Raw genomic sequence first — 9,097 nt, 5'->3', positions numbered from 1 at the left:
TAATTGAGGAGTCGAAGTGGAAAGACAGGACATATCAGCAGAGCATTGGAAGTATGAATTTATGATTTTGAAATGGGAGCAGAGGAGAGCATGCATGGTTGAGCTGCAATGGAGGAAATTTTCAGTGGAAATGAGATGTCCAAGGCACAGCGAGTCCAGAGTGGTTAAATCATCTACAGAATGTTGAAGACACTCAAAATTGAAAAGGAGTATACAGAATACTATATCAGGTTTGGATTTTAGAAAGATTCCCCCAGCTACAATAAAGACAATGGATTAGGAAGGAGTAAGACTGGAAAAAGGGAGATTATTGCAGAAACCTCATAAGAGGTCACGATAACTCAGATTAATGTAGTGGTAGGGAGGATGGAAGGAATGTATGTTCAAGAGATACTGAGATAGTAGAAGGAACAGGACTTTTGCATTTTGTAGAGGGGCATGGAAGTTAGGAAAGAATCAAGGTATCAACATTTGGTGTTGACTGAGGCAGATGCTCATGCCATTCTCTGAAAAAGGTAGAAAAGAAGGAAGAGCTGTCTGGGGACCACCTAAACCACTGGTGATAGATAAATCATCTAATCAACATGAATATAAATATATCACAGAAATGACAGAAATCAATTTCTTGATATTAAAATCCTAGCTAAGGTTTATAGTGTGAATGTTGACAGTACATTTCAGTGAGAATCCAGTAGTTTGATCCGGTTTATATAACAGCAGCAGACAATGAATTATTTCAAGTCTAGAAGAAAAACTAAATTATGAATAAATATGGTTTCAATAAAATTGCTTTGCCTGGATATTAAAGGACTCCAAAACATCATAAAGATTAAAAACTTTAAAAAATTACTTCAGTTTCTTAATAGATGAGGCAATATATGATTTTTTAATTTGCATTCTAAAGATCAGTTTAAAAGCATAAAATCAAGGTAACTTGGTTGGACTAGTATTTTAGAACTTTCATTAAAGAAATCAACATGTGCTTCATGATAGTTTAAATTTTGAATATTTAACAAATGAAAATATGATTTTGTTATATGTTATACTTTTTCTTTGACAAATTCATGTTAGCTGTGATCACAGTTTTTAGTAAAAGCAATTCTTTCTAAAAAGTTTGTTGGAAACATCTCTACCTTCTGTTTACAGAATCTCAACCCTCTGAGTATTAGATAACCTGTTTAGTAAGAATCTGTGATTCATTCAAATCACATGTTAATTACTGTGATTTAATTATGGCACCTTTCTCTTTTCCAGAGTATTTATTAATTATTTTTTGTGTAATCCCAAGATACATTATTAATGCACGTCAAAGGGCACAGTTTATTTGTAAATATTAATGGCCTGTGCAAAGTAAGTCTGAGCATGAAATTTCAAGACAGAGTTAATTTTTTCCTTTAATTCCTCATATTGCCTGATTACAAATGAGTTGCAATCAAGTGTGAGTATTATTTCATCCTTTTTGATAAAAAAGATTAGAAATTACAGTTTTATAATCAAATCTTAAAAAAAAATCACACACATACAACATAACGTAATCCATGGCAGCTCTTGAAATTTCCACTTAGTTGTAAAATATGTCTTCCTGGAATAATTAAATACATAATGAATTTTAGGGCTAGAGAACAGCTGCTTTATATCATTATAAGAAGCAATTTACAATACTGAGAGGAAGTAAGAAATGTTTAACATAAATATAATTAGAATCCGCTGGGCCCCCTTTCTATTTGTTTTGTAAAGATAGAACTGTCTGATAGAAATTTGGCAACATTTATTAAAGAAACCCAGTGCTTTCCTACCCTACTTGTAGTATAAGTGTTTGAGGATATATGAAATTCTTAAGGCACTTTGCTTTCAGGCTCCATGGCTAATAATTAGGTGGCTATTTATGACCATTATAGTTTCAATAATTTATCACTATTCTTCAAGTGTTCATTTGCACACCCTAACTGTAAATATGGATGTACACACCAAGAAAGTCTGCAAATAAATATTGGTCAGCATCTTACCACTTGGAGTGCTAAAATTTAATAATGATGTCAAGGACTTGAAGAGCTTTGAAAGGGCTAGAAATGATTAAAATTTAATAAACATTTTTAACAAAGAGATTGCCACTTTTTTCATTAATTCCTCCCCCAAATAATTAAAATATGGTTAATAGCAATCATAAATATTTGAAATTCTACTAAAGTTGTTGACCATCTGTGATATTCCTACCGCAATAGTGCAGGAAAAATGAGTATAAAGATCAACTGTAATAAGTAGTATGCATTGAGGGCTTGCAATGTGAACAACACAGTGCTAAGCATTTTATATGTATTAATTTATTCAGCACTTATAACTAGCCTATGAAGCAGGGACAGTTATTACCCTTGTTTAGGCAGATTGTCCAAGGTCTGCAGAGCTGGTGAGTAGCCCAGTTAGAAGGTCACTTCTGCCTCAGTCCAAAGCCTTTTGCTCTTCAACCCTTGCTCCTCGCCAGGCAGAATGCAGTGGTGGTGAAGAACCCAGATCAGAGGCTCTCCCAGTTCTTCTGCAGTCCTTTTTAAGAATAGGATATGCATTATGGTTGCTAAGAAATTTATGGAATAGACTAAATGACTTCATAGGGTCTCTTCCAAGCGTGATCCTATTGGTGTTAAGAAACTCAATACTGACATCATGGATTCCCTTGACTAGAGAGGCCAATAGCATAAAGGAGAGTTCATAATCCACAGGATGCAATGAGGAAAGTGTGTCCACTTTTTCTCATAAACTTTCATACTACTTTGAGCACCTAGTGCTGAGAGCTTTTAACTGTCTGGCCACACCTTTCCACAGCTGGATAGAGCCTCCTTACTCAAGGGACACAGATCCCTGGGATCCAGGGGAAATAGGTCCACTTTTGCAAACATTTTACATTAGTCTTAGGAAGCACTAGGGATTCCACTAGCATCTAATTATTTCTTAAATTTTAGAAATAATATAGGTCTGTCAGCCTGTTCTGTCAATGACCTTCTTAAAATGTGCCCCACTCCCAGAACTGTTCAGATGTCACCTAATGAGAGTCAGGTACAATGGAGGTAATAACCCCAAATAATCTGGACACACGCTTTGATGGATATAAGCATGGTGGATACAACCTCAGACTGTATTGGAGTTTGGGACAGACAAATCACACAGGGGCACTGAGCTCACAAAGTGTTTGCCATAAATTCATGTTCTCATGTTTACAGCTACTTTATTCTGAATGAGGTATGCATTATCAATAATCTAAGTGTTCCCCAGCTCTACAGTCAAAACTTTTGCTTACATTCATTTTATCATTATATTGTGCAATACGTTACTTGTGTCCTGCCTTTTTAAAACTGAAAGCTAACACACACTGAACTCTTATTACGCTGTGGTGCAAGTGCAGCGCCAATCACTTACATGCCTGATCTCCCAGGAGCCCCACAGGAAAGGAACGATCTCATCATATCCATTTTTATGATGTGAAAAGTAAGGTTTAGAGAGATTAAGTGACTTGCCCAAGGTCACAAAACTAGTTAATGGCAAGGCCAGTGTTTGAACCCAGTTGTGGCTAAGTCCCAGTGCCTCTATTAATCTTACTCCTATGTCACACCATGTTCTCCTCAAATGTGTTCTGTTTTGGACTTGCAGCTGCTTGTTTTCTCCTTCTCCATTAAGTTACAGTGTAGAGCTCTCTGGATCTGTTCAGAGATCTGCCAAGTTTTTCTCTAATCCTCCAGGAATTGTCTGAAAACGGTAGAAAGCTAACTTGGGAAAGATTGAACCACTACTACAGAAGCCATTTTTGACACAATTAATCCATGCAAAATTATATGCATCAAATTATAAACAACATAAAGAGGTGCTAGTAGTAATTAATGCCTATTTCTTAGTCCAGGAGAACTCTTTTCTGGCTGCCTAAGACAAAATGTCACTGACATGTTTAGATTTCTCTTCTCTTCTTTTTGCTCAGGTTTTGCTGAGCCTCTTTTGCTCGTACTGTTTGCCAGCATGCTCTGGGATATTCGCCGCCTCCTATCTGGGTCTTGACCGCTCTCCATCCAAAGTCAGCTGTCTCTCCATCTGCAATTTCAAGTACAAGGTATTTATCAACAAAATTGTTAAGAAAGGTTTCTTTCCCTACCATATGCTCAGCAAGACACTAATGACTACTCCTTTTCAAGGAACGTCTCTCTTTTGTTTGTGGTGCTGTGGCTCTTCTGTCTGTGGGTCTCCTTTTCAATTACTTCTTTTTCTATCCCATCCCGTGACAAGAAAAGAGATTTTGTTAACTCCTCCATTGGTAAAAATATATAATAATAAGATGCCAGCTAAGTGAGATTCCCCATTGGGCAAAAAGTCAATGCCATGACACTTCCTGTTTTCAAACTCAGCATCTTCGCTGATTGCAGCAGCCCAGTGGCTTGGTAATTTAACCATTTTTATGGTCAGTGCCCATGTGGTCTGCTTATACCACATCAGATTGCATATGACAAGATGATAAGCATATTCTCATTTTCTTTATATATCCTTCCCTTCTCCTGAAAAACTACCGACTATGAATGAAAACCCATAGAAAATATGGCACAAAATCAGTAGTGCATTATACCATGCAGGGGACAATTGTTTCTTTGGGCTGATGAGCATGTATTTGCCCTTCCTTTCGATAATATCATCCTGGGGTTCTTTTAGGAAATTACCTCTCCTTCCCTGAGTACAATGTGGGGGAATCATCAGTTAAGGAGCTTGGGTGGACCTAGCCATTCGGGGGGAAGGGTGACTGTACTGGTCCAGTCAGATGCCATCCCTGGAGGAATGCCCTGAGCCCCAGGCATTCTACCTGCAGTACCCTGATGAGCTCAAAGAGGAGTTCCAGCTCCATAGATTCCTGGAGTGTTGGCAGTCCTCATCCTGCTATGAACCTAATTCTTCAGTCTTCATGTTCCTTCATATCCTTTCAACAACTTTTCTTTTTACCCAGTCAATTTCTGCTGCTTCCATCCACATAAATAAATCATGACTGATATACATCTCCAGACTGCCACCTCTTGTGGACATTTGCCTAGTGTCTTAAACAGCATCATACATGTTATATCATGTCTTCATCTATGGATAATTTGCAGCATCTGTGGAAAGAAAATGAAACCCAAACTAAATATTTCCATCAGCTTTCGTATTTTGCTCAATTTAAGCTAAATGTCATGTGAAATTTATCTGCCGGTCTTACAGGCCTTTTCTTAAGTGGCACACTATTTTGTGTTTTGTGTCTATTGATGCAATTCCTCTTTACTGATGCATCTACCACTTAATGGTCCCGTGGGAAAGGACACCTACCTTCTTTGATTTACACTCTCATAAAAGCCACCTGTGTTTGAATTCTGAGCTTATTATTTATTTGTCCCGCATTCTGGAAAGAAAAAGGGTGACATGAGGGGAAAAAAGAAACGTTTTGGCATATTCCATGGTAAGGAACGGGGGAAATTAAAAACCCTTACCTGGAATACCAATAGATAAGGAATGGATCTTCTTGCTTGCTTAATTCACTTCAAAACAGCCTAAAGCTTTTAAACATCTCCCATTCAACAGGTTGAATGATTTTCTATCTAGGTAATCATTGCCCAGTTTGGAAACCTGAAACAAACCTCCACGGTCTTTCGAGTGGTCTCCTAATCACCATTTACCTCCTAAATTGCCCACCCTAAGTGAAACGCAAATAAAGGCCAAGTCCCTAGGATTGGTGGAAAAGTGAGAATTTCGCAAACATCAGAATGTTTATATTTTTTCAGTACTGTTTCCTCCCTATCAGAGAAGTGTCAAAGACAAGGATTCATTTCATTAACTCAGGGTAACCTGGTTTTCATCTTTTCGCTCACATCTGAAACACCTGCTATCAGTTTCTATCTATACTGCCACATATGGGAAACTTGCCATTTACAGAATGCAAGGAAGCCTTATCCATGGTCTTATAAAGCAAGCCTCCTTTTTATCCACTTGAAAAATTTTCTGCCTCCCTCTTAAAACTTTGGCAGAAATATAGCATAAGAGTATTGCAGTATAATAAGGCAATTAATAATTCTAGGGACCAACAAGAGATGTAATGTGATGTGATGTTTCTTTCACCTCTAAAACATTAGGTTTAAACTGTAGAATATGAACTATGGTTGTCTTTATCTTTATGCCACCAAAGGAACCCATAAAGATAAAGAATGACAGCATCTGAAAAAGAGTTAGCATTTCCAAACCTACCTGTCATTTCAAATGGCAGATGAAACATGGAATCAGACTGTAGTAGAAGCCAGCAGACAGAGGAGTGGAACTGGAAGGAAAACCTGATGCCCCTCATTTCCTAAAACGAATGGTTTTCTATCGTACGGTCTTATGTTCATTACAAAGGAAATTAGAACAATATGCCTTCACACACCAAACAGGAAGAAGGAGGAGAAGCGGGAGTTGGGAGTGGAAAGGGACTGACAGGTAATCTAGAAAGATATATCACAGACATTCCCTGAAACAAAGGATGAAAAAACCGAGTTCTGGGCCTCCATGATTTCTCAACAGCCTGTGCAATTGCTGCATGGACTGCCCTGCTTAATATGTGCATTTGCAGATGCCTCCTTCTTCTAACAGTCTTGGCCTATGAAACTTTTTAGAGATCTGGAATGAAGTCTGAGGTTGGAACACATCAAGAGACACAGTACATTGTCTATCTTTTATCATTATATCATTAAAAATTATAGAGAGTAGTAACTGTCTATTCTTTTCTCCCAAACAGCAACTATGATAGCTGAAATCTGCAAACAAAAAAATAGCAGATTCCTATAGCAGAAGAGAGTGTTTAGTGGGAATTTGTACTCCGCGATTCAAGATCCCTCCCCTTCTTACAATTTAACAAAAATAAAAAACAATCATATACGAAACAACTGGATACATTTTGTCAAACATTTTGTTGTTCTGGGAAAAATGAGCATATTTTGCCTCTCTTCATTCCTTTCATTCATCTAACATCGTCTTTTCATTCTTTTCTCCAGTGTTCATAAAATTTATTTTATGAGTCACAGTCTAATTTTTGCAGCAAGAGTAATACAATATTTTGTATCAATAATATGGACTATACTAAGACAGAATCAACATGACCATATTTTACAGCTTGGCTTCTTTTAACTATTTGGTAGCTAAACCTAGTTTTTAAAGTAAATTTTAATAATCCATCACTTTATTCAACACTCTGGTCACCCAATAAAATTGGGGTTATTTTAGTTGCATTTTCTCATTTAAAAATGTATATGGGGCAGGCCGTGGTGGCTCAGCAGGCAGAGTTCTCACCTGCCATGCCGGAGACCAGGGTTCAATTCCCAGACCATGCACCAAAAAAAAAAAAACAACTATATATATATATATATATATGCAGGCTGCCATTGTTACCGTGCAGAGCTGGAGTAGGATCCGTGGCCAAGAGGAGGGAGGAGAAAGTGGAGGTGGAGGAGGTGCTGGACCAAGGAGGATAGATTCTCAGTAGTGGGATCACTGGATCGGAGGGTGATTACCCTGTAAATAACAGTGTGTATCTCACAGCACCTTCAATGGCATTGAATTGTCAGTACTTACACCACACTATGCATGAGTCCAAGCTAGTGGTCCTTGGTTCAGGAGGTGTGGGGAAGTCTCCTTTGACAGTTCAATTTCTTCAGGGAATTTTTGTGGAAAAATATGACCCAACGATAGAAGATTCCTACAGAAAGCAAGTTGAAGTAGATTGCCAACAGTGTATGCTTGAAATCCTGGATACAGCCGGGGCAGAGCAGTTTTGTATATGAAGAATGACCAAAGGTTTGCACTAGTATATATTCTATTACAGCTCAGTCTACATTTAATGACTTACAGGACCTGAGGGAACAGATTTTATGGGTGAAGGACACAGAAGATGTTCCAATGATTTTGGTTGGCAATAAATGCGACCTGGAAGATGAACGAGTAGTTGGCAAAGAACAGGATCGGAATTTGGCAAGCCAGTGGTGTAACTGTGCCTTTTTAGAATCTTCTGCAAAGTCAATGATCAATGTTAATGAACTATTTTATGATCTGGTCAAACAGACAAATAGAAAAACGCCAGTGGAAAAGAAGAAGCCTAAAAGGAAATCATGTCTGCTGCTCTAGACCCATAGAAAGCAGCAGCTCTGAGCCAGATTACAGAAGTGAAGAACTGTTGCCTAATTGGAAGGTGCCAGCATTGCAGACTTCAAAAAATTAAGTCTGAAGAGGGTTCTCCTGTTTTATATATTATGTGAAGAATTTAGATCTTATATTGGTTTGCAGAATTTCCCTGGAGAAAAAATTGTTCTGTGTATATCTCTTGGAAAATAAGACAACAGTATTTCTCCTTTGCAATAGCAGTTATAACAGATGTAAAATAAATATACTTGACTCTAATATGATTATACAAAAGAGCATGGATGCATTTCAAATGTTAGATATTGCTACTACAATCCAATAATTTTATATTGACCTTTTTATCATGATACTTTCCTGTCAAGCACTAAAAAGTTGAACCATTATACTTTATATATGTAATGATATGGATTATGAAATTTCCCCTCAATTTATTGCAGCAGATAACTTTTCTGAGTCATTGACTTCCTTTTATATTTAAAAATTATGAAATAACATTCTGCCATTATATTCTAATTAAAATTGTTCGTGCATAGTGCTTTGGGAAAAAAATGCATCTTTTATAGGAAAAAAAACTGGGATAACTGATTTCTATGGCTCTCAAAGCTAAAATACGTACTAAACCAACTCTAATGTTACTTCTTGTGTTTTACTGTCAGATTAAATTACAGCTTTTATGAATGATTAAAAAATATATGCAATATGTAAAACAACTCCCCAAGTTTAGAAATACATAAAAACATATTAACAAGACCAAGTAGCCTAATGGTTATAAGCAAAGACTTTGGAGTTGAACAAACCTGGGATCAAATTCAAACTCTACCACTTATTAAAACCATTATGACAAGATACCAAACCTCTCCAAGCCTTTGCTTTCTCATAATTGTAATTGTAGTAGGTTGGATAATACATCATAAAATGGTGTAAGATTTAAAGGAGATAA

General features: G+C 37.0%; 1 pseudogene; it reads left to right on the top strand.

The window, feature by feature from the left end:
- Positions 1–7,601: 7,601 nt before the first annotated feature.
- Positions 7,602–8,142, top strand: LOC143690132 (ras-related protein Rap-1A pseudogene; annotated as a pseudogene).
- The last annotated feature ends 955 nt before the right edge of the window (positions 8,143–9,097 follow it).

The sequence above is a fragment of the Tamandua tetradactyla genome, chromosome 7, assembly GCF_023851605.1.
Source record: "Tamandua tetradactyla isolate mTamTet1 chromosome 7, mTamTet1.pri, whole genome shotgun sequence".
Classification (NCBI taxonomy): Eukaryota; Metazoa; Chordata; class Mammalia; order Pilosa; family Myrmecophagidae; genus Tamandua; species Tamandua tetradactyla.
Note: the sequence above shows the minus strand (reverse complement) of the source record. Positions and strands in the feature narration are given on the sequence as shown.